The following is a 21,078-nucleotide window of genomic DNA, read 5'->3' as shown; positions in this document are numbered from 1 at the left end:
GTTATTTCTAAAAGATCAGTGACTCTCTCTTTCCCCAGTGCACCTGACTCCCTTGGTCAACACTGTGGGTTCCCTATAAATATCTTCTGCCTGACAGAGGCTGACAGACAGTTTTGAGGCATCGATGTGAGCTCTAATTTTCATTCAGTGTCTGAACATTTTGTCCCCTCTACAAGACAGGGATATCAATAGTGGTCCCTGTCAAGGGGTGTTGAGACCGTAAGTTAGAATTATTGTAAAAGCATTTTGCATGTAAAAAGTACTGTGAAAATATTTAAACAATAATGAATGTATTGGGGTGACTACACATAGGAAAAGGGGATGAAAATGGGCAGATTAAAAGATGTAAAGATCAACAGGGCATCTTCTCATAAAAAACCCAAAAGCTGACTTTTTAAAAAGACTCTGAGACCCTTAAAATACTAAGAAAACATAATTGATCCAACAGGTAGAACACTGAAGAATCAGTTGACCTGCCTGTAGTTAACGAGTGGCACAGTTATTGAGCATCAGCCAGTGTAAAGATGAAGGAGCACGCATTACTATATTTGTTAATCCACTTATTTTATGGCTATTTAATTCAAAGTGTATAAGATTGTTTCATGTCTTTTTCGGGGTATCATTCAACTATATCCAAATGTGCTATTCTCTTCTCCCTAATACCTACTCTCAAGTAATGCAGCAGGATAAAGATTGTCCTAAACAGTGAAAAGAACAAGAATTTACTCCATTATCTTTAAAAAAAAAAAAAAAGGCCTCACAACTGCATGATAAATTCAGCAGCTGAACAGGTGCATCTACCTGGTTTCAAGATGGCCAGGCTAGCAAGGAGGAAAATGGGTTCAGACTCTCAACATGGTTAGAATAGAGAAGAACAGTGAGTGTGAAAGGAAGAAATCATCATGGAATAAATCCTTCCCTTTAGGATATTTTGTCCCTCTTCCCATAATTTCAAACAATGCACCACTTCCCCTACCCCCTTTTCCTGGAAGACTCAAAGCCCTTCCCAAAGCTTTACTGCACACTCAGCCCAAACAGGTGCAGCTGGAAGAATGGCAGATGCTTCTCATCCTTTCACAGGTGGAAAACGGAGGAACAGAGATGGAACAGAACAAGAAGGGCCCTGCCTGACTTACTTCCTAATTCATGGGGATTGTTAAACTTTGGTGTGCTGACTCCATTAGGGCTACTGAACAGTTGGAAAAAGGGGGCAGATGCCATGGACCAACCAGCCTTAGGATCTTTGCCCCCAGCCACTGGGGGGAGGGGGACCACAATGCTGCCTCTGACAGCAACCCCATCCACGCCTGCCTCTGATTCAGTTGCTGCTGGCATAAGGGAAAGCAGCATGGCATAGGGGATAGAGCACAATCCTGGGTTTCGGAAAGTCATAAATTCTAACCCCAGCTCCGCCACTTTTACGCTGTATGACCCTAGGCAAGTCACTTCACTTCTCTGTGCCTCAGTTACCGTCTCCTGTAAAATGAGGATTGAAATTGTGAGCTCCACATGGGACAGGAACTGTGTCCAACTTGATTTGCCTGTAACCACCCCAGGGCTTTGTACAGTGCCTGGAACACAGTTAGCACTTAAATACCATCATCATCATAAGGGAAATACCTACCAACTCTATTGCATTGTTCTCTCCCAAATGCTAAATACACTGCTCTGTGCACAGAAAGTGTTCAATAAATACCATTGATTGATTGATACCCAAGGTGAGGAAGGAAGTCCCCCTCTCCCTTTAGACTGCGAGCCCTGTGTGGACCAGGGACATTGTTAGATCCGCTTATCTTGTATCTCGTCCAGGGCTTAGCCTGGCACTTGACACATAGTATGCCTTTAACAAATGGTAATAATAATGTGGTATTTGCTAAGCATTTACTATGTGCCAGGGACCATTTCAGAATGAGTTCTTCTTGTTAGCACAGTTGGAACCAGAGGCCCATTTGGACCTGTGAACTCCACAGGATCCTCACAGTAGCAGTGGAGTGGGTCTGGCTCCACACTCGGTGAAGTATACCAATTTTTCCCTCCGGTTGTTTAGGTACAGCATTAAATCTTGTGTGTTGGAATGGGTGAAATGAGGTGGTCAGTCTTCCTACATGAGAAGGCCTCTTGTCAGAGGACAAGACTCCCTCTCCTTTCAGCATCATTTATGCACTTTGATCTGTACCCTTTGGGCATTTGGTATTCACCTCGCCCTCAGCTCCACATCACTTTATGTACATAGATATAAATTATTTATTTTTATTAACATCTACTCCCCAGCTAGACTGTAAGCACCTTGTGGGCAGGGATCATTTGTCCACCAACTCTGTTGTATTGTACTCTCCCAAATGATTAGTACGGTGGTCTGCACACAATTAATGCTCAATTAATACCCTTGACTGATTGCCGAACAATGTACTAAGCCTTGGGGGTAGATACAAGATAATCACATCCCATATGGGGCTCACAGTCTAATCAGAAGGGAGAGCAGATATTAAATCCCCACTGTACAGATGAGGGAATTGAAACACAGGGAGGTGAAGTGACTTGCCCAAGGTCTCACAGGAGGTAAGTGGCAGAGCTGAGATTACAAACGAGGTGCTCTGATTCCCAGGCCTGTGCTCTTTCCATTAGGCCACGCCGTTTGCTACTGTTAAATAATAATAATGGCATCTGTTAAACACTTACTCTGTGCCCAGCACCGTTATAGCACTGGGGAAAATACAAGGTAATCAGGTTGGACACAGTCCCTATCCCACATGGGGCTCACAGTCTTAATGCCCATTTTACAGATGAGGTAACTGAAGCAACGAGCAGTTAAGTGACTTGAACAGCAGACGAGCGGCGGGGTTGGGATCAGAACCCACATCCTCTGCCTCCCAAGCCCATGCTCTTGCCACCAGGCCATGCTGCTTCTCTATTGTTATTGTTACATTGTTGTTGTTATGCTGAAGAACAGGGAGCACTTGTACTATAAATGGGCACACCTGAGCCTTAAAACCCTCTAAACAGCTGACTGTAACCAGCTTTCGAATTAACTCTTGCCTACTCCCTCTCCCACCGCGGGTCTGAATTTAATGTCAGATGAGTAGGAAAGGAATTTGGATTACGCATACTAAACCACCCCATGGGGAGAGGGCAGGTCGGGAGGAAAAAGAGGGTGAACTAATAAGAGAAGTTGTGGCTTTCTTGCCCAGGCCAGGCTGGGGCAGGGGCTCTGGGGTGAAGCTGGAGTGCCAGGCCTGGGGTGGCATCACCTCTGACGGTGGCCCTGCTCGCCTAGGAAGGGTGAAGAGCTCCTTCCAACCCAGAGGCTGGGGGGGATGGCTAAGGCAAGGGGAGAGGCGACCGACCCTCCAGGGGGCTGAACCCAAGCCCACCCACCCCTGCAGCAAGCCCACTTGTTGCCGGAAAGCCGGGGGAAAGTCCGGGTCGTCTAGGTGGCAGCTCCGCCCCCAGAAAGAAAATGGGGAGGGGACTGGAGTGGGGTGGGGGGAAACGATCCCAACTTCGCCCAGGACTCCCTCCGGGGCTGATTTTGGAGCAAAGCAAGAGGTGCAGAAGCCCCCCAAGAGTGCAGGGATCCCAGCTCCCGCCCCTGACAACCCCGGGGGGGAGAGAGGCCGGGGGAAATCGAGGCACGGGGGAAGGGGCATCGAGCCTTCTGCAAACCAGGGGGCCTCGGCTCGAGTGCGGGGGGAAAGCAAGAGAGAAAACTGGAGCAAAGCGGGGAGAGCTTGCACCGGGGCCTCACTCGTCTGCACAGCTTGCAGCGCAGCAGGCGGGGAGGGGTGGCGGGGGGGTAGGGAGGGAGGAAGGGGAGGGGGTAAAGTAGCATTTGCAACAATACCTCGGGGAGGAGGCGGCCAGAGCGGCAGCGGCAGCAGCGAGAGGAGGAGGAGGAGGAGGAGGCGGAGGAAGAAGAGAAAGAGGAGGTGCCCCAGCTGCAGCAGGGACTCCCCTCCCCCCATTGTCCCGAGGAACGACCCCCCTCTTGCCCTTGCAAGGGTGGCACCTTAGCTCCAAGTCCCCCCCCCCCCCATCCCTGCCCAGGACAGCAGCAGCAGCAGCTGCACCATCTCCCTCCCGGCCTTGCATCCTGTCTGCAGCCCTTACCTTGCTCTGCTCTCCCCGCTTTTTAAAGCTACCGAATCCGGGGGGGGGGGGGGGTGAGAAAAAAAAAAAACTCACCCGGGGCCAAGGATCAAACCCACAAACAAAAAGTGAAACTTCTGCAGAGCTGGAGCTGCCGGTTGGTGCTTCCCACCCCCCCACAACACACACACACACACTCACACACTCCTTCCTACTCCCCCCCCCCCCACCCGCTCCTTATTCTCCCTGACGTCAGGGGCCCGAATTCCTGACTTTCCCCACGGCAGATTTGTCCATGTAAGGTATGGGGAAGGCGTGTGCCATTGCAATGCAAGGGAAAAGCGAGGAGGGAAGGGGCCGGGGGGGGACTGGAAGCGGTTGCAAGCTGCCTCTGCCGAGGTGGAAGCGGCTAGGGGGTGGGCACTGCTTTCTGCAAGGGGAAGAGGAGGGGAATCGCCCCGGTGCTTCGTGGCAGGATTAGAGGCGAGGGAGGAGTTTACGAAGTGCAATGCCTGAGGAAGTGGCAAAGCTGCAGGGAGAGGAAAAGTTGGGTTTGCAGAGAGACTGGAAGACGGTCCCCCATGGCATTTGCAAAGTGTCAAGGTGAGGGCCAGAGAGCTTGGATTCCTCCCTCACCCACCCAACCTCCATCCCCTGCAGCCACAGCTGCCACCAGGGATTTTTCTCAACTGGAAAACTGTCAAGTCAATGGCAGCCCAAAGTCACCATGGGGCATGCCTGTTGACTTGTTCTGATGTCTGCCTCCCCTTCGCAATAATAATTATGCCATTTGTTAAGCCCTTACTATGTGCCAAGCACTGTTCTAAGTGCCGGTGAGGATACAAAGTGATCAGATCTGCTTCCCCCCTTCTTTATAATAATAATTATGGCGTTAAGCTCTTACTATGCGCCAAGCACTGTTCTAAGCGCTGGGGTGGATACAGAGTGATCAGATCTGCTTCCCCCCTTAATAATAATAATTATGGCATTTGTTAAGCGCTTACTAAGTGCCAAGCATTGTTCTAAGCGCCGGGGAGGATACAAAGTGATCAGGTCTGCCTCTCCCCTTCTTAATAATTATGGTATTTGTTAAGCGCTTACTATGCATAAAACACTCTTCTAAGCGCCGGGGAGGATACAAAGTGATCAGGTTGTCCCACGTGGGGCTCACAGTCTTCATCACCATTTTACAGATGAGATCACTGAGGCACAGAGAAGTTATTTGCTCAAAGTCACACAGCTGACAAGCGGAGGAGTCGGGATTTGAACCCATGAGCTCTGACTCCTAAGCCCGGGCTCTTTCCATTGAGCCACACTACTTCTTACCCTGTGAGTCCGTTGTAGGCAGGGATTCTCTCTCTTGATTGCTGAATTGTACTTTCCAAGCGCTTAGTACAGTGCTCTGCGCATATTAAGCGTTCAATAAATACGATTGAATGAATGACTCTGCTCTCATTGTAGTTTGTTGCTCCGACGGCCGGTAAATAAGGATCATAATATTCACAATTCCCTTTTCTCACTTCTTAAGCAGTAGAGATGTAGCCGTAGATGGTTAGTACAGTGCTAAGTGCTTAGTACAGTGCTCGGCACATAGAGCTCAATAAATACGACTGAATGACCTAAGCCAGCGCTTAGAACAGTGCTTGGCACATAGTAAGCGCTTAACAAATACCATCATCATTATGTGCATGTGAAAAGTGAAGCTTCAATGCTCACTTCGCGGCACCACCGAAGATCGAATAAGTTTCATGGTTCGTTCATTCAGTCGTATTTATTGCGTGCTTACTGTGTGCAGAGCATTGTACTAAGCGCTTGGAATGTACAGTTTGAAAACGTGGACTCAGAAAAACCTGATGTGGGGATGAGTAAACTGGCTTGAATAGAAACCTAAAGTAAGCTTGTGCAAAAAAACAAAAACTTAAAGTAAATACAAGCAAAGAAGTACAGTGGAGAAAGTTTAATGGTGCCAGGACTGCTAAAGCTAATGACATTTCTCTCAGTCTAACCTCAAGCAAATCCCCAAGCCTGGGGTCATGTCTAAGAAGCCTTTTTCATTCATGGAATTCAAGGGGAACCTGCTGTGTGTAGAGAGCTGCATTCAACTGTTTGGAAGAGAATAAGAAAAGGAAAATGCGTTGTTCCTGCCCCCCAGAAGATTCAATTAATCAATCGGTGCTATTTATTCGGTGCTTACTATGTACAGAACGCTGTACATTCATTCATTTAATCGTATTTACTCAGCGCTTATTGTGTGCAAAACACTACTAAGCATTTGGGAGACTACAATGTAACAAACGGGCACATTCCCTGCACACAACGAGTTTACAGTCTAGAGGGGGAGGCCGATATTAATATAAACACATTATTTGTAACACGATTTAAACGGGGGAAAAGAGGAGGAGAAAGCGTAATCGGGGAAGCATCAGAGTGTAAGAATATGTAGATATGTGTTTTGGGGGTTGGGGTGGGGTGAGTATCAAGGTGCTGAGGGGAAATATGCCTAGACACAGCCCTTGCCCCACAAAAATATAAGCAAACACACCAGTGAAATTGAATCTATCTTCCACTTTTTCCAGTACACATGTAAACTCGCCCTGATGAATAGTTGTGCTACAATACTTGCTCAGACCAGTAATGTCCTGCCAACTCTTATTTAATAGATCAAGGCTTCCACCCCCTCCCCACCCACACCCCGCCCCCATTCAGGAACACACGATAGAAACAAAAAACAAAAACCTTGACATTGGGAGCTTTCAAATGAATTCCATATCCCCATATAAGTTCCTTGAGGGCAGGGGCTTTCTCCAGGAAATGCAAGCCATCAAACCATTGTAATATCACCGTATATTTACATCACACAAACCTTTACAATGACATCACTTAGGAGAACAATTGAACTAAAGTTCACCCAAGAACTATTAATCAGTCCACAATCATGCATTGTTCAAACTTGTATTGCGTCCACAGGCTTATCCATCCACTGGGGAATGAAGTATTCATTTCATTTCACCTCAGACCTGCTACTGGGAAAACTGCAATTCGGGATAGTCGGTCTACAGGGTCCCCCTAAACTCCAGAGCAGCCCCTTCGATTTGTCATAAGTGAAGTTTGGCTCTGTTACTGGGGAGTGGATCAGAGTGGCTAATGAAGTGCCATAAAGAAAAATGCTAATTTTGTTATCCCATCTCATCTCCAGCGGCATTCTGCCCTCAAGAATATTTTCTTTTCTTTCTTTCCATCTTCCCTTTCACTTCACTCCTCCTCCACTCCAGCCTAACCATCAACTACTTTCATACTTCTTGTTCTCACACTCATCCCCATCAACCTACCCCAGCGCTCAGAGCAGTGTTAGACACTTAGTAAGAGCTTAACAAATACCATAAAAAAATCAGGTAAGAAACAGTTTTTTTAAAGTGTTTATTTTCATAATGGAGCAAAGCCTTAACTTCGCTGAATTTTTATAGTAAACTAGTGAGATAGGGATTGGTGTTTTGAATTGATTTTATTCAGAAACCAGTTTCGTTTAATGTATACTTACAGGGGCAGTGTCCTATAGTCAGCCTATCCCGCCTGGATTACTGCATCAGGCGCCTTGTTGATCTCCTAGCCTCCTGTCCCTCCCCACTCCAGTCCATACTTCACTCTGCTGCCTGGATCATCTTTTTACAGAAACGTTGAGGACTTTTCACCCCACTCCTCAAATAGCTTCAGTGGTTGCCCATTCACCTCCGCAACAAACAAAAACTCCTCATCATTGTCTTTGAAACACTCCACCACCTTGCCCTCTCCTAAATCACCTTGCTACTCTCCTTTAACAGCCCAGCCCGCACACTTCACTCCTTTAGAGTGCTTCACTGTGCCTCACTCTAGTTTATCTCGCAGCAGACCCCTACCCCACGTCCTACACCTGGCCTGGAATGCCCTCCCTCCTTAAATCCGACTGACAATTATTCTCCTCCCTTTCAAAGCCTTAGTGAAGGCACATCTCCTCCAGGAGGCCTTCCCAGTCTAAGTCCCCCACCTTTCCTCTTCCCGCATTCCCTTCTGCATAGCCCTGCTATGCAGGGTTGCAAGACATGCTCCCTTTATTCTCCTCTCATCCCCAGCCCCACAGCACTTAGTTACATATCTATAGTTTATTTGTATTGATTTCTGTCAGTAATGTAATATCTAGACTGTCTGCTCATTGTGGGCAGGGAATATGTCTGTCATATTGTACTCTCCCAAGCGCTTAGTACAGTGCTCTGCACACAGTAAGCACTCAATTCAATTGAATGAATGAAAAAAGAGATCACTTAATGGCCTCTACTTTGCCAAAGGCAGCCTCTCTGAAAAACTATATACTTCTATAAAATGCCTGAAATGGAGAATATAAATTCCTATAATTCCACTTTAATAGAGTGTATTCATCTTTGAGGGTCCCTATTTTTCTTTTAAATTGAATTATGAAAAAAAGTTAAACCTCTGGTTGCGGAATATCCGACTGTTATGTTCCTACTTTAGTCATCATGGTAATTAGTAACGTCTTGCAAAGTAGTGGTGTAGACACAGGTTTAACATTTGTAGGATACATGAAGTCCTAAATCTATCTAGGATTTAGGAAATAAAAATTAATTATTCAGGTTGATTGGCCTCTTAAAATGACATTTAGCTCTGTCAATTTTTGTAGAATGGAAATGCTAAGCATGAATCTTAATATGTTGTTAAATGTAGCACTCACAAAAAAACAGTGCAGTGTCATGAAGGGTTCATTTTGTTTGTATTTGAATTTGGATTTTTAAGTGTAATTCACCCCTGGAAGTTGTATCAAATAGCTCTATTTTCTGAGCAATATATCTACCTGAGAGCCAGACTTTGAGGAGGAAAACCCAGAAAACCTAAAATTCATAAAACAGGGTATTTCTCATCTCCTCCAAAGCACATTCCTCCAAGAAGCCTTCCCCACCAAATCCTCATTTCCTCTTCTCCCATTCCCTTCTGCATCACCCTTACCCTTGGATTTTTCACCCTTTATTCACCCTTTATTCAGTATTTGTTAAGCACTTACTATGTGCCAAGCATTGTTGCATGTATGTAATTTATCAATTTATATTAATGTCTGTCTCACCCTCTAGACTGTAAGCTCATTATGGGCAGAGAACTTGTCTACCAACTCTATTATATTGTACTCTCCCAAGCACTCAATACACACGTTCCACACATAGTAAGTGCTCAATAAATATGATTGCTTACCCTGTGATTATGCCATATCACACCTTCAACCAACTCTAGCACTTTAATTATCTTATTTGCACTCCCCTTAGCATTCATGTATATATAGCTTTTTAAAAAAATTGCTCTCTCTAGTTCATATGCTTGTCTCCTTTGTTAGAGTGTAAGTTAGTGGTGGACAGGGAACATGTCACTTCCCTTATTCTGAGCTTCTTGAACACCTAGGAGACTGTGCCGTATCAACTGGATGCTCAATGAATGTTACTATTATTACTAAATACTATTACTACTATTACTAAATACTCTGCCAGCATTTGCAACATCAAGAAACATTGGAATCAGTTCAATTTCTATTTTATTTGTGAAGTGTTTACTATGTACTAGGCACTGCACAAAGCACTGGGGTAGGTACAAAGTAATCAGGGAGGACACAGTCTTAATCCCAATCTTACAGATGAGGCATTTGAAGTACAGGGCAATTAAGCGATTTGCCTAAAGTCACACAACAGATAAGTGGCAGCACCAGGATTAGAAACCTGGTCCTCTTAACTCTCAGGCTCTATCCAGGAGGCCATACTGCTTCTCTATTTGCCGAGTAGAGTACTGTAAGTACATACCCTGCCTGCTGGGGGCTTGGAATCTTTTTCTTTGGCTAAGAGAAGAGCCTAAAAAGATATTGAGTTGATTGCTAAATACACAATTAGATTTTAAAAAGCACCACGGCTTCAGGTTATTCCCATCACTTTACATAACCATGAAAATACATTCCTACCTCTGATTACAATTAAGGAAGTTTTGCTTGATCGCTATAGCAGATGCAGGGAGGAGAAACAGATTTGATTTTGTTTCCCTTTATTTTATGAGGACTACTTATTAAAGCTCAAAAAATTATTTAAACTGCAATATTTACATATTTCACTCTGCCAGTGCTCTTGCTTTCCTGCATGGGTAATTGAACAGGTATGCTGTCACAGAAGAAAGATTTTATTTGCTCTGGTCATGGCCCCACAGGGCACAACTACTGCCGGGTTAAAAAAAAATAATAATTCCTACATGCCTCTTATAGCAGCATGATGGGTAGCCAAAGGTTTAGCTAGACGAAGGTAGGGAGATTGCATCCTAGGATATTTTGTATCAATTCAGTAAGGCATTCATTATTGTATTTGTGCTTTCTGTGTACCACGTATTGCCAAGCTGCCGTAGGTACAGGATAACCAGGTCAGACACAGTTCCGTCCTGCATGGAACTCACAATCTTAATAGGAGGGAGAACAAGTATTGAATGAGCAAACAGATAAGGAAATTGAGATCCAGAGAATCAGAAGATCATGGGTTCCAGTCCTGGCACTGCCACTTGTCTGCTTTGTGACCTTGGGCAAGTCACTTAACTTCTTTGTGCCTCAGTTATCTCATTTTAAAATGGGGATTGAGACTGGGAGCCCCATCTGGGAGAGGGATTGTGTCCAACCTAATTTGCTTGTATTCACCCCAGTACTTAGTACGGTGCCTGATGCATTGTAAGTGCTTAACAAATGCCACTATTATTACTATCCTCCTGTCTCTCCCCACTCCAGTCCATACTTCATTCCACTGCCTGGATTCTCTTTCTACAGAAATGTTCAGGACATATCACCCCCCCTCCTCGAAATCTCCAGTGGTTGCCTATCCACCTCCATATCAGACAAAAACTCCTCATCATTTGCTTTAAGGCACTACGCCACCTTGCCCACTCCTACATCACCTCACTACCCTTCTTCTACAGCCCAGCCCTCACACTTAGTTCCTCTGGTGCTAACCTTCACACTGTGCATCGATTTTGCCTGTCTCGCCTTCAACCTCTGGCCCACACCCTACCTCTGACCTGGAACACCCTCCCTCCTCAAATTGGCCAGACAATTACTCTCCCCCAACTTGAAAGACTTACTGAAGGCATACTCTTCCAAGAGGCCTTCCCAGACTAAGCCAGACTTGCTCCCTTTGCTCTTTCCCCTCTCCCCGCCCCTCAGCACTTATGTATATATCTGTAATTTTATTTATATTGGTGTCTGTTTATTTGTATTGCTGTCTATCTCCCCCCCACACCCCAGGCTGTGAGCTGTTTGTGGGCAAGGAACTCTCTTTATTGCTGTATTGTACTTTCCCAAAGGTTTAATATAGTGCTCTGCCCACAGTAAGTGCTCAATAAAGGAATGAATACTATCTATATATTCAAGAGTTGCTGGAAAAACCCATGAGAGACCAACAGTTCTACTGCCCTCTGCATATCGTGTGCTCTTACATTTCTGATGTAATCAGGTCTTTAAGAGTGGAGGTCAAGATTTACAACTAGAGTACTTAACTCATTGAGGGTGCTCCTTCAATATGGATGAAGAGACTGATCTTACTGTCTGTTCAAGTTACCTTTTCCACTCTGGCTACCCAGACACTATTCTGCAAGCTTCCTTTCAGAATATGGCTTTTTGTGTGGACATTAGAAACTTGTTACCACCTGCAAAACTTTCTCTTGTTATCAGAAGACTTATCTGGAAGCATGGAAGCCTGATTATTGATTTCTACAGCCATAATAGCAAAGATGAGCAACATTTTCTTTGAAATAGTTACTTTTTCCTTAATAAAAAATCTGCTTTTAAATATTTTAAGTCAAAAGTGTGTCCGTTACTTATCACTGTTCTTCCTCTTCTCAGACAGATCTGTTATCTCAATCCACCAAAATGTGGTAGCCTGAAGGTTACTAACTTAAGATATTACACAAAGCATCCAAGACTGCTAACATTAAGAGTCATGTCACAGACTTTCTGGAGGCTGGCAGGGAGAGGGAGGGAAGCTCTGAGGGGAAGAGGATTTAAAAGGGGTTTGGAGTCCACTGCAGGGCCAGGGCCAGAGGGAATGAGAAACTGCACTTCCCTTCTCCTCGAGTTTTCCATCATTTACTCCAGGGCCCACTTTCAGCCCTTTAGAGGCAAGGCCTCCCGGCCTGAAGAAACTGGGATGTACAGAGAAATTTACAGGACATCAGACCTTGGTGTGCAGGTGCCAGAACTGGGCAATAAGGTCTAAGAATGACACCATTCTTCAAATCTGGGAATTAGATAAAAGTAGCAACAAACTTGCCAACTTATCAGGCTGAAGAATGAAATCACATCATCAGAACCAGGACAGCTCTGCTTATGTCACAGAGTGCTACAGAGCCAGAGGGAGACTGGATATTTTCTAAATGGCTTGGAGGATCATGGAAGCACACAAGGCAAGATGGAGGATAACCACCCGGATAGGGAGAAAGAGATAAAACTCATGCTAAAATTAAATTTTAAATGACAACAGTAAAAACAAGGTTCATTACGGGTGAGCAGGGAAGGTCCTCTGCTCCTCATGGCTCTAGGCAGGTACTAACCCCTGCACACTTAACTCAGTTTAAACACTGTTCAGAGGCTCCCGGGAATGAGGGGGGTTGGGAATATTTTATTCATTCAATAGTATTTATTGAGCGCTTACTATGTGCAGAGCACTGTACTAAGCGCTTGGGATGAACAAGTCGGCAACAGATGAGACAGTCCCTGCCATTTGACGGGCTTACAGTCTAATCGGGGGAGACGGACAGACAAGAACAATGGCACTAAACAGCGTCAAGGGGAAGAACATCTCGTAAAAACAATGGCAACTAAATAGAATCAAGGCGATGTACAATTCATTAACAAAATAAATAGGGTAACGAAAATATATACAGTTGAGCGGACGAGTACAGTGCTGTGGGGATGGGAAGGGAGAGGTGGAGGAGCAGAGGGAAAAGGGGAAAATGAGGCTTTAGCTGCGGAGAGGTAAAGGGGGGATGGCAGAGGGAGTAGAGGGGGAAGAGGAGCTCAGTCTGGGAACGCCTCTTGGAGGAGGTGATTTTTAAGTAAGGTTTTGAAGAGGGAAAGAGAATCAGTTTGGCGGAGGTGAGGAGGGAGGGCGTTCCAGGACCGCGGGAGGACGTGACCCAGGGGTCGACGGCGGGATAGGCGAGACCGAGGGACGGCGAGGAGGTGGGCGGCAGAGGAGCGGAGCGTGCGGGGTGGGCGGTAGAAAGAGAGAAGGGAGGAGAGGTAGGAAGGGGCAAGGTGATGGAGAGCCTTGAAGCCTAGAGTGAGGAGTTTTTGTTTGGAGCGGAGGTCGATAGGCAACCACTGGAGTTGTTTAAGAAGGGGAGTGACATGCCCAGATCGTTTCTGCAGGAAGATGAGCCGGGCAGCGGAGTGAAGAATAGACCGGAGCGGGGCGAGAGAGGAGGAAGGGAGGTCAGAGAGAAGGCTGACACAGTAGTCTAGCCGAGATATAACGAGAGCCCGTAATAGTAAGGTAGCCGTTTGGGTGGAGAGGAAAGGGCGGATCTTGGCGATATTGTAGAGGTGAAACCGGCAGGTCTTGGTAACGGATAGGATGTGTGTGTATTTTTAGAATACCCCAATTTTAGATGTGTGTGTATTTTAGAATAGCCTTGTCTCCTGCAGTGTCCGGAAGGAAGGTGGTGGCAACCCTGATTTTCAGGCTGTTCCCTGAGGGCCCTAGTGCACCAGTGTTATGGGGAACTCTTGGCTGTATGATGCTGGACTCTTGCTCATGTGGGAAATTCATTCATTCAATAGTATTTATTGAGCGCTTACTATGTGCAGAGCACTGTACTAAGCGCTTGGAATGAACAAGTTGGCAACAGATAGAGACAGTCCCTGCCGTTTGACAGGCTTACAGTCTAATCGGGGGAGACGGACAGACAAGAACAATGGCAATAAATAGAGTCAAGGGGAAGAATATCTCGTAAAAACAATGGCAACTAAATAGAATCGAGGCGATGTGCATTTCATTAACAAAATAAATAGGGTAATGAAAATACATACAGTTGAGCAGACGAGTACAGTGCTGAGGGGATGGGAAGGGAGAGGGGGAGGAGCAGAGGGAAAAGGGGGGAAAAGAAGGCATAATGAGGCATAGTAATGAGAAAAGGGTGGAAGGGTAAGTGAGAGGGAGGATGCTGTGTGATCTTGGGCAAGTCACTTAAACTTCCCTGAGCTTCAGTTTCCTCATCTGTAAAATGGCAATTCAATACCTATTCTCCCTTAGACTGGGATTTTGTCTCACCCAATTATCCTATGTCTACTCCAGTTCTTATAACAAAAGTTGTGACCTAGGAAGTGCTTAACAAGTACTGCAATTATTATTACTACTATTGGTAGGTAAGGAGAAAGATATAGGAGAGAGAGGGAAGAGTAGGAAGGGGAAGGAGAGGGGTGGAAGAGTTCTCCTCTTGTGGATTTGAAAACATTGCTTGATGCATTAATTGGTTGAGATTCTCCAACTTCTGTTGGCCAGACATCTCCAAGCATAAGGGTACTATCTTCCAAAGGATCCGGGGAAGTGTAGTCCTTCAGCACCCTGGGAAATGTTCCCAGAAAGAGAGGATTGTAGAATTAGGCTTCCTACTCTTCCTTCAGGCCCTTTTGGTCATAGTTCTATCTCCCATAGGCTCTGCCAAAAGCAGGACCTTTCCATCAATGATTCCTTTGTTGTCCTAGCTACAGTATGTTCTCAATTAACTGTGTGAATGGAGTACAGCATTGAAAGAGTGGATAATCCACCCACTGGCATTCCCACACACACCCAGACACCCATAAACACGCCCTCGCATAACCTCCCCTCTGTCCAGTCCACCTGCTTCTGGACCAGCTGAACAAACCTCCCTGTCACAGTCTCAGCCCCAACCTAGGCTGGGCAAGAAGAAGTGGAAAATGCCAGGGGTTAGTGAGCAGGGGATAGGAGGAAACTTGGGGCATGCTGGGAGGGAGGGGGAAGAGAGGGTAACCCCTGGAGGATATCATGGGAGTGAGTTGAAAGCAGGATTTAGGTGGGCCAGAAGAGAAGCTACTTAGGGACAGTGTGTCTGAGTTTGGGGTGAAAGAAAAACAAACTTCAAACCAGACCATTGATGGCCCCTGCTGCCTTGGTAGTGAGCAGATTTTCCAGAGGAATGGCTAACTGACCACTGAGGAAATCAACAGGCATGCAACCCAGGGCCCTGAGGAGAAGTAGTCTGGTCAAGAGCACGGGCTTGGTAGCCAAAGTACGTGGGTTCTAATCCCGGCTCTGCCACTTGTCTCCTGTGTGACCTTGGGCAAGGCACTTCACTTCTCTGTGCCTTAGTTCCCTCATCTGTAAAATGGGGATTAAGACTGTGAGCCCCACGTGGGACAACCTGATTACCTTGTATCTACCCCAGTGCTCAGAACAGTGCTTGGCACATAGTAAGTGCTTAACAAACACCATTATTATTATTAAGTGAAATGGGGGAAACAAGGTTGCAACAGTTGGCGAGCAAAGAGACAGAGGGGACGGGGGACAGGGAAGTCTGGCTAATGCAGCCTCTCACTCCCCAGCCTAGATTCCAGCTGCCTCCCTCATTTGGGACCTCTTTTATCCCAGTGCCACATTCTGTTCCATTCCAGCTTTCTTCCAGCACTGTGGGATAGTTGGAGGGAAGACAGGTGAGGAAAGAGTCCAAGTGCACTTAAGCCTTATCTTATAAATGGGAATAGATTGTACTGTGATGAAGAAGCCTCTAGACTGTGAGCTCACTGTGGGCAGAAATGTGTGTTTGTTGTTGTATTGTATGATCCCCAAGTGTTTAGTACAGTGCTTTGCACACAGTAAGCACTCAAAAAATATTATTGAAAAAAAAACAAACCCTCAAGGCTACCTACTACTATGCCTCAAAAAAGGCTTTGAAGAAAAACAACACAGCCTAGTATGGGTCTGGGAGTCAGAAGGACTTGGGATCTAATCTGGGCTTTGCCACTTGTCTGCTATGTAACTTCGGGCAAGTCCCTTGACTTTTCTGGGCCTCACTTACCTCATCTGTAAAATGGTAATTTAAACTGTGAGCCCCATGTGGGACATGGACTGTGTCCAACTTGATTATCTTGTATCTACCTCTATGCCAGCACTTAGTACAGTGCCTGACATAGTAAGCACTGAACAAATTGTCTTGTCTTATGCCGAGTCGTTTCTGACTTTAGCGACAACACAGACACATCTCTCCCAGATTGCCCGGCTCTCCATCTGCAATCATTCTGGTAGTATATCCATAGAGTTTTCTTGGTAAAAATACAGAAGTGCTTTACCATTGCCACTTTCTGCGTAGTAAACTTGAGATTCTGCCCTCAACTCTCTCCCATATCGCTGCTGCCCAGAATAGCTGAGTTTTTGACATAACTGATTGCCTGACCCTCGCTAACCACTGCCCAAGCTAGGAATGGAATGGATAGGCCTCTGTTTGACTCTCCCTCTTGTAGTCGATACTGGTAGAGTACTGGAAACTCTCCAGGTGTGACCCTGAGGGGGCACTGAACAAATACCATAATATGAAGTGAGCAGGGACAGCCAGCAGGACAGAGGGTGGGAGTAAGAGGTCATCAGAAGGAGAAAAGAGTATGAGACACAGTGAATCCGTTGGCTTAAGAGGAAGGATGAGTGGGAGCTGAGGTATAGTGGGAGAAAAGGGTGGATAAGTAGGAGGGAGAGAATTGATTATCTTAAAGTGGATAGTCAGGAGTTTCTGCTTGATGCAGAGATGATTTTACTGAATGCGCTCAAGCACTTAATATAATGCTTTGCACACCATAGGCACTTAATAAACACAATTGATTGAGTCTCTGTCAATGACAATACCTGGCACCTTACATTTATACTGTTCTTTCTTATGTGATGGGAAGACCCTCAGGGCAAACCCCTAGAGCTATTCAGAATGTTCTGTCTTTTTTTTTTCTTTTCCTCTCTCTTGTCCTAAATCTATTCTTCTCCCCCAGTAAAAGCAAAATGTGTGTTGAGGGATTAACAGGACAGATTGAAGTTCTCATGAATTGTCACCATCAGGGGTATAGAAAATCTCCCTGCTGCAGTCACCTGGGGCTAGGTAATAATAATAATAATCTTGGTATTTGTTAAGCACTTACTATGTGCAGAGCACTGTTCTAAGCGCTGGGGTAGATAAGGGGTAATCAGGTTGTCCCACATGAGGCTCACTGTCTTCATCCCCATTTTACAGATGAGGCAACTGAGGCATGGAGAAGTGAAGTGACTTGCCCACAGTCACAGAGCTGACAAGTGGCAGGGTGGGGATTTGAACCCACTACCTCTGACTTCCAAGCCCAGGCTCTTTCTACTGAGCCATGCTGTCATTTTTTTTTTTTTTTTTTTAACAGGCACTCAGTTCTTGCTCTGTCCTCCATCCTCATTTCTTAATATCCTTTTTGAATCCTGTCCCTTTCCTTAACTTTGGGGAGTTGGAGGATTTCTTTAAAAATGGGAGTGGATTTAGGGTTCAGAGGGGGTGTGTGTGGGGAAAACATGAGGTTTCCCAAAGCTACAGGGAAGGGGACACATTCTTTACAAAGCTTGTTTAAGAATAAAGGTCTAGGTGGGGGAAGGCTTATAAAGAGGAAACAGGGGCAGGGGAGAATAGAATACTCAAGATTGTAAGCTCCTTATGGGCAGGGATCATGTCTAATAATAATGTTGGTATTTGTTAAGCACTTACTAGGTGCAGAGCACTGTTCTAAGCGCTGGGGTAGTTACAGGGTAATCAGGTTGTCCCACATGAGGCTCACAGTCTTCATCCCCATTTTACAGATGAAGGAACTGAGCACAGAGAAGTGAAGTGACATGCCCACAGTCACAGAGCTGACAAGTGGCAGAGTCGGGATTCGAACCCATGATCTCTGACTCCCAACCCTGGGCTCTTTCCACTGAGCCACGCTGCTCTAACTCTATTATACTGTACCTGCCTACACTATAGTGCTAGTGCTCAACAATTAAGACTGGTTGTTTGCAGCAGGGAGATTCCCAGGAACATTACCAGTGACAACTAGTAAACAAGCCTGTCTAATATAGTACATTGGTGGGTGAATAGTCTACGACTAAGTTGGAGAATCTGAAGCCCTGACTTCAATTCTTTGTTCTGCCACTGATTCAGTGGCAAACTTGACCAGCTATAACTCTTAATTTGAATCATGGTTTTGCCATGGCTTTGTCCCATGGAGAGAGCCAGATCATTTAAACCTTGGTGTGTCTACAGCTAGTCTCTACTCACAGGGATTTAGTGGATGGTATTTGGAAAGCTGAGTCCTCTATGGTGGTTCTAAAGCTTGGTGGAATTAGGTCCTATTTTTTATTACTGGTTCCTTCTATTTAAGGCAGGTTCAACTCATCAAATCACAATACTTGTGGTTGGTATTTATTTCCTAAGGCCTTTTCATTGGCTAGAATGGGTCATCTGATGGGGTGAGTCATAACCTAAAGGGTGCACTGCCCATTTTGTAGTGACATAATAGTCTCAAAATCCCAATACTAAAGCCATCTTCTATGATTCAGTAAGGAAATAAAACTCGATACTTAAGGAATGAGCAGAAAAGACGGGAATATCCAAAAGAAAGAAAACAGAGATAAGGCTTGAAATTGCAAACATATGAGTGAACGCCTGAAATTTTTGTTCACCTTCCCCAAAACTCAAGTCCGTGTTCTAAAAATGAGTTTTTAATTTGGCATGACTTGTCTGAATGTCAGGGTGTACAAAAACCAAAATTAGGCTTTGAGAACAAAACTTGGTATGGCAGATGAGTTAAAAAAATATCTCTGACTAATTCTTTTGGAGTGTTTGGGCTTCTAAAGGGATCCCTCACCATGGAAGAGGGCCATAGTAAAGTACCATGCAAAAGCTAGCCATTTGCTCTTGGGGTGAAGGAAATCATTGCCCCGTGAGGTTCCAGTTGTAAAGATGTGTGACTAAGCTATTGTTTTACCCAACAGAAGAGCACAGGCCTGAGAGTCAGAGCACCAGGGTTCTAATCCTGGTTTCTCTATTTTCCTATTATGTGACCTTGGGCAAATCACTTAACTTCTCTGTGCCTCAGTTTCCTCATCTGTAAAATGGGAATTCAATACTAGTTCTCCTATTTAGACTATGAGCTCCTTGTGGGACAAGGATTAAGTCCAACCTGATTACCTTGTATCTATCCCAATGCTTAGTACAAGCCTTGGCACTTAACTACCTTTATTATTACCCACTGCAGCTTTTTGATAACTCCAAACTTCACTTATTCTAGGTCTCTAACAAAACTTAAGAAGCTTTCTATCACACTCAAAAGAACTAAGAGTTTCCTAGAAAGACCGAAAAGACTCAAGAATGGGCTTCTCTGATCTGTTATCGCTTTAAAGTGTACCTGATGCTCTGAATCTGTCCCACTTACTCTCCTCTAAAAGCCTTTGCTCTAGTTTGACACCCATTTTCCAAAGGAAAATTTGGCATTTATGGCAGAAACTAAGTTTATATTGCACAGAGAAATATATAAGATAGATCTAAGCAAGGTCAGATGAAGGCCCCAATGGAACTCAGAGGTTTGTTCCCACTTGATAATAATAATAATAGTAATCATAGTGTTTGTTAATAGTAATAATAATAATGGTATTTTGTTAAGCACTTACTATGTTCCAGGCACTGTACTAAGCCATGGGGTGGATACAAGCAAATTGGGTTGAACACAGTTCCTGAACCATATGGGATTCACAGTCTCAATCCCCATTTAACAGATAAGGTAACTGAGGCTCAGAGAAATGAAGCAACTTGCTCAAGGTCACACACCAGACAAGTGGGGGAGCCAGCATTAGAACCCAAGACTTTCTGACACGCAGACCCATACTCTATCCACTACAGCATGCTGCTTCCTTTGAAGTACTTACCATGAACCAAGCATTGAACTAATTGCTGGTTAATTACAATATAAGCAGATTGAATGTAGTCCTTGTCCCATATGAGACCTGTAATCTAAGAAGGACAGAGAGCACCTGTCATAGGTAAAAATGGCTGTGAGAAAACTGAAGTCCAGAGAAGTAGCATGGCATAATGGTTAAAGCGTGGGCCTGGAAATCAGAAGGTCTTGTGTTCTAAACTTCCCTGCTGTGTGACCGTGGACAACCTTCATTTCTCTGTGCCTCAGAAACATCATCCGTATAATGAAGATTGAGACTGTGAGCCCAACATAGAACAGAAACTGTCCAACCTGATTTGCTTGTATCCACTACAGAGTTTAATACAGTGATGGGCACATAGTAAGTGCTTAACAAATGTCATCATCATTATTACTTGCCCAAGGTCACACAGCAGGCAGAGCTGCTGGAATTAAAACCCAAATCTCCTGACTCCCAGACCCATTCCCTTTGGCCATGGGCTCTACTGCATATGACATCATCCATCAGGGCCTTCCTCCCAGCTTTTCCCTGATCCTGGCCCACGCCAAAGTCATTCCCCTGCCCTGTAAAGACAAGTCAGGCCTCCAGGAGAGATTGCAGGACTTCAAGTTATTTGCCTGATGTGGAACCTACCTCTCCTCTCTCTCTCTCACTTCTTCCCAAGGGTCTTGCTGCTCTGCCCATCCTCTCTTCGGCCCCAGAGTACAGGAGAAGTAGTGACCCAGTGAAATGGGCAAACCTCCTCAATCTCCCCACAACCCACCTGATGGTATTCCACTGCCTCTGACTTTAAGGCTGAGCAAAGCAGAAACAGCTGTTGTCAATCAGATTCCCCACTCTCATCACCAGTACCTTTGGGAGCCCTATGCTGAACCCTGCCAGGCTGTTGACCATGGGCTGCAGGGTTCTCTACCATCTCTGGCCTCCTACACCTGCCTTTCCCCCACTTACATCCTACACTCTTCCCAGCCACACCAGCTCTCTGTCCCTGCTACCTGGAACTCTGTCTCCC

At 45.3% G+C, this 21,078-nt stretch overlaps 1 protein-coding gene across 2 annotated transcripts in view; it reads right to left on the bottom strand.

The window, feature by feature from the left end:
* LOC100080375 (LIM domain containing preferred translocation partner in lipoma) overlaps positions 1–20,810 on the bottom strand; it is a 721,700-nt gene extending 700,890 nt beyond the window's left edge. The window contains exon 1 of one of the 2 annotated variants that reach the window (XM_029068642.2): positions 20,700–20,810. The gene's annotated coding sequence lies outside the window, so the exon portion shown is untranslated. Of the gene's footprint in view, positions 1–4,182; positions 4,260–20,699 lie in introns of those variants that run through there. The other variant, XM_029068641.1, reaches the window with a different exon arrangement.
* Positions 20,811–21,078: the final 268 nt, after the last annotated feature.

Source organism: Ornithorhynchus anatinus, chromosome 7 (genome assembly GCF_004115215.2).
Source record: "Ornithorhynchus anatinus isolate Pmale09 chromosome 7, mOrnAna1.pri.v4, whole genome shotgun sequence".
In the NCBI taxonomy this organism is placed as follows: Eukaryota; Metazoa; Chordata; class Mammalia; order Monotremata; family Ornithorhynchidae; genus Ornithorhynchus; species Ornithorhynchus anatinus.
The sequence above is the reverse complement of the archived record's forward strand: the minus strand, read 5'-3'. Positions and strand labels throughout refer to the sequence as shown.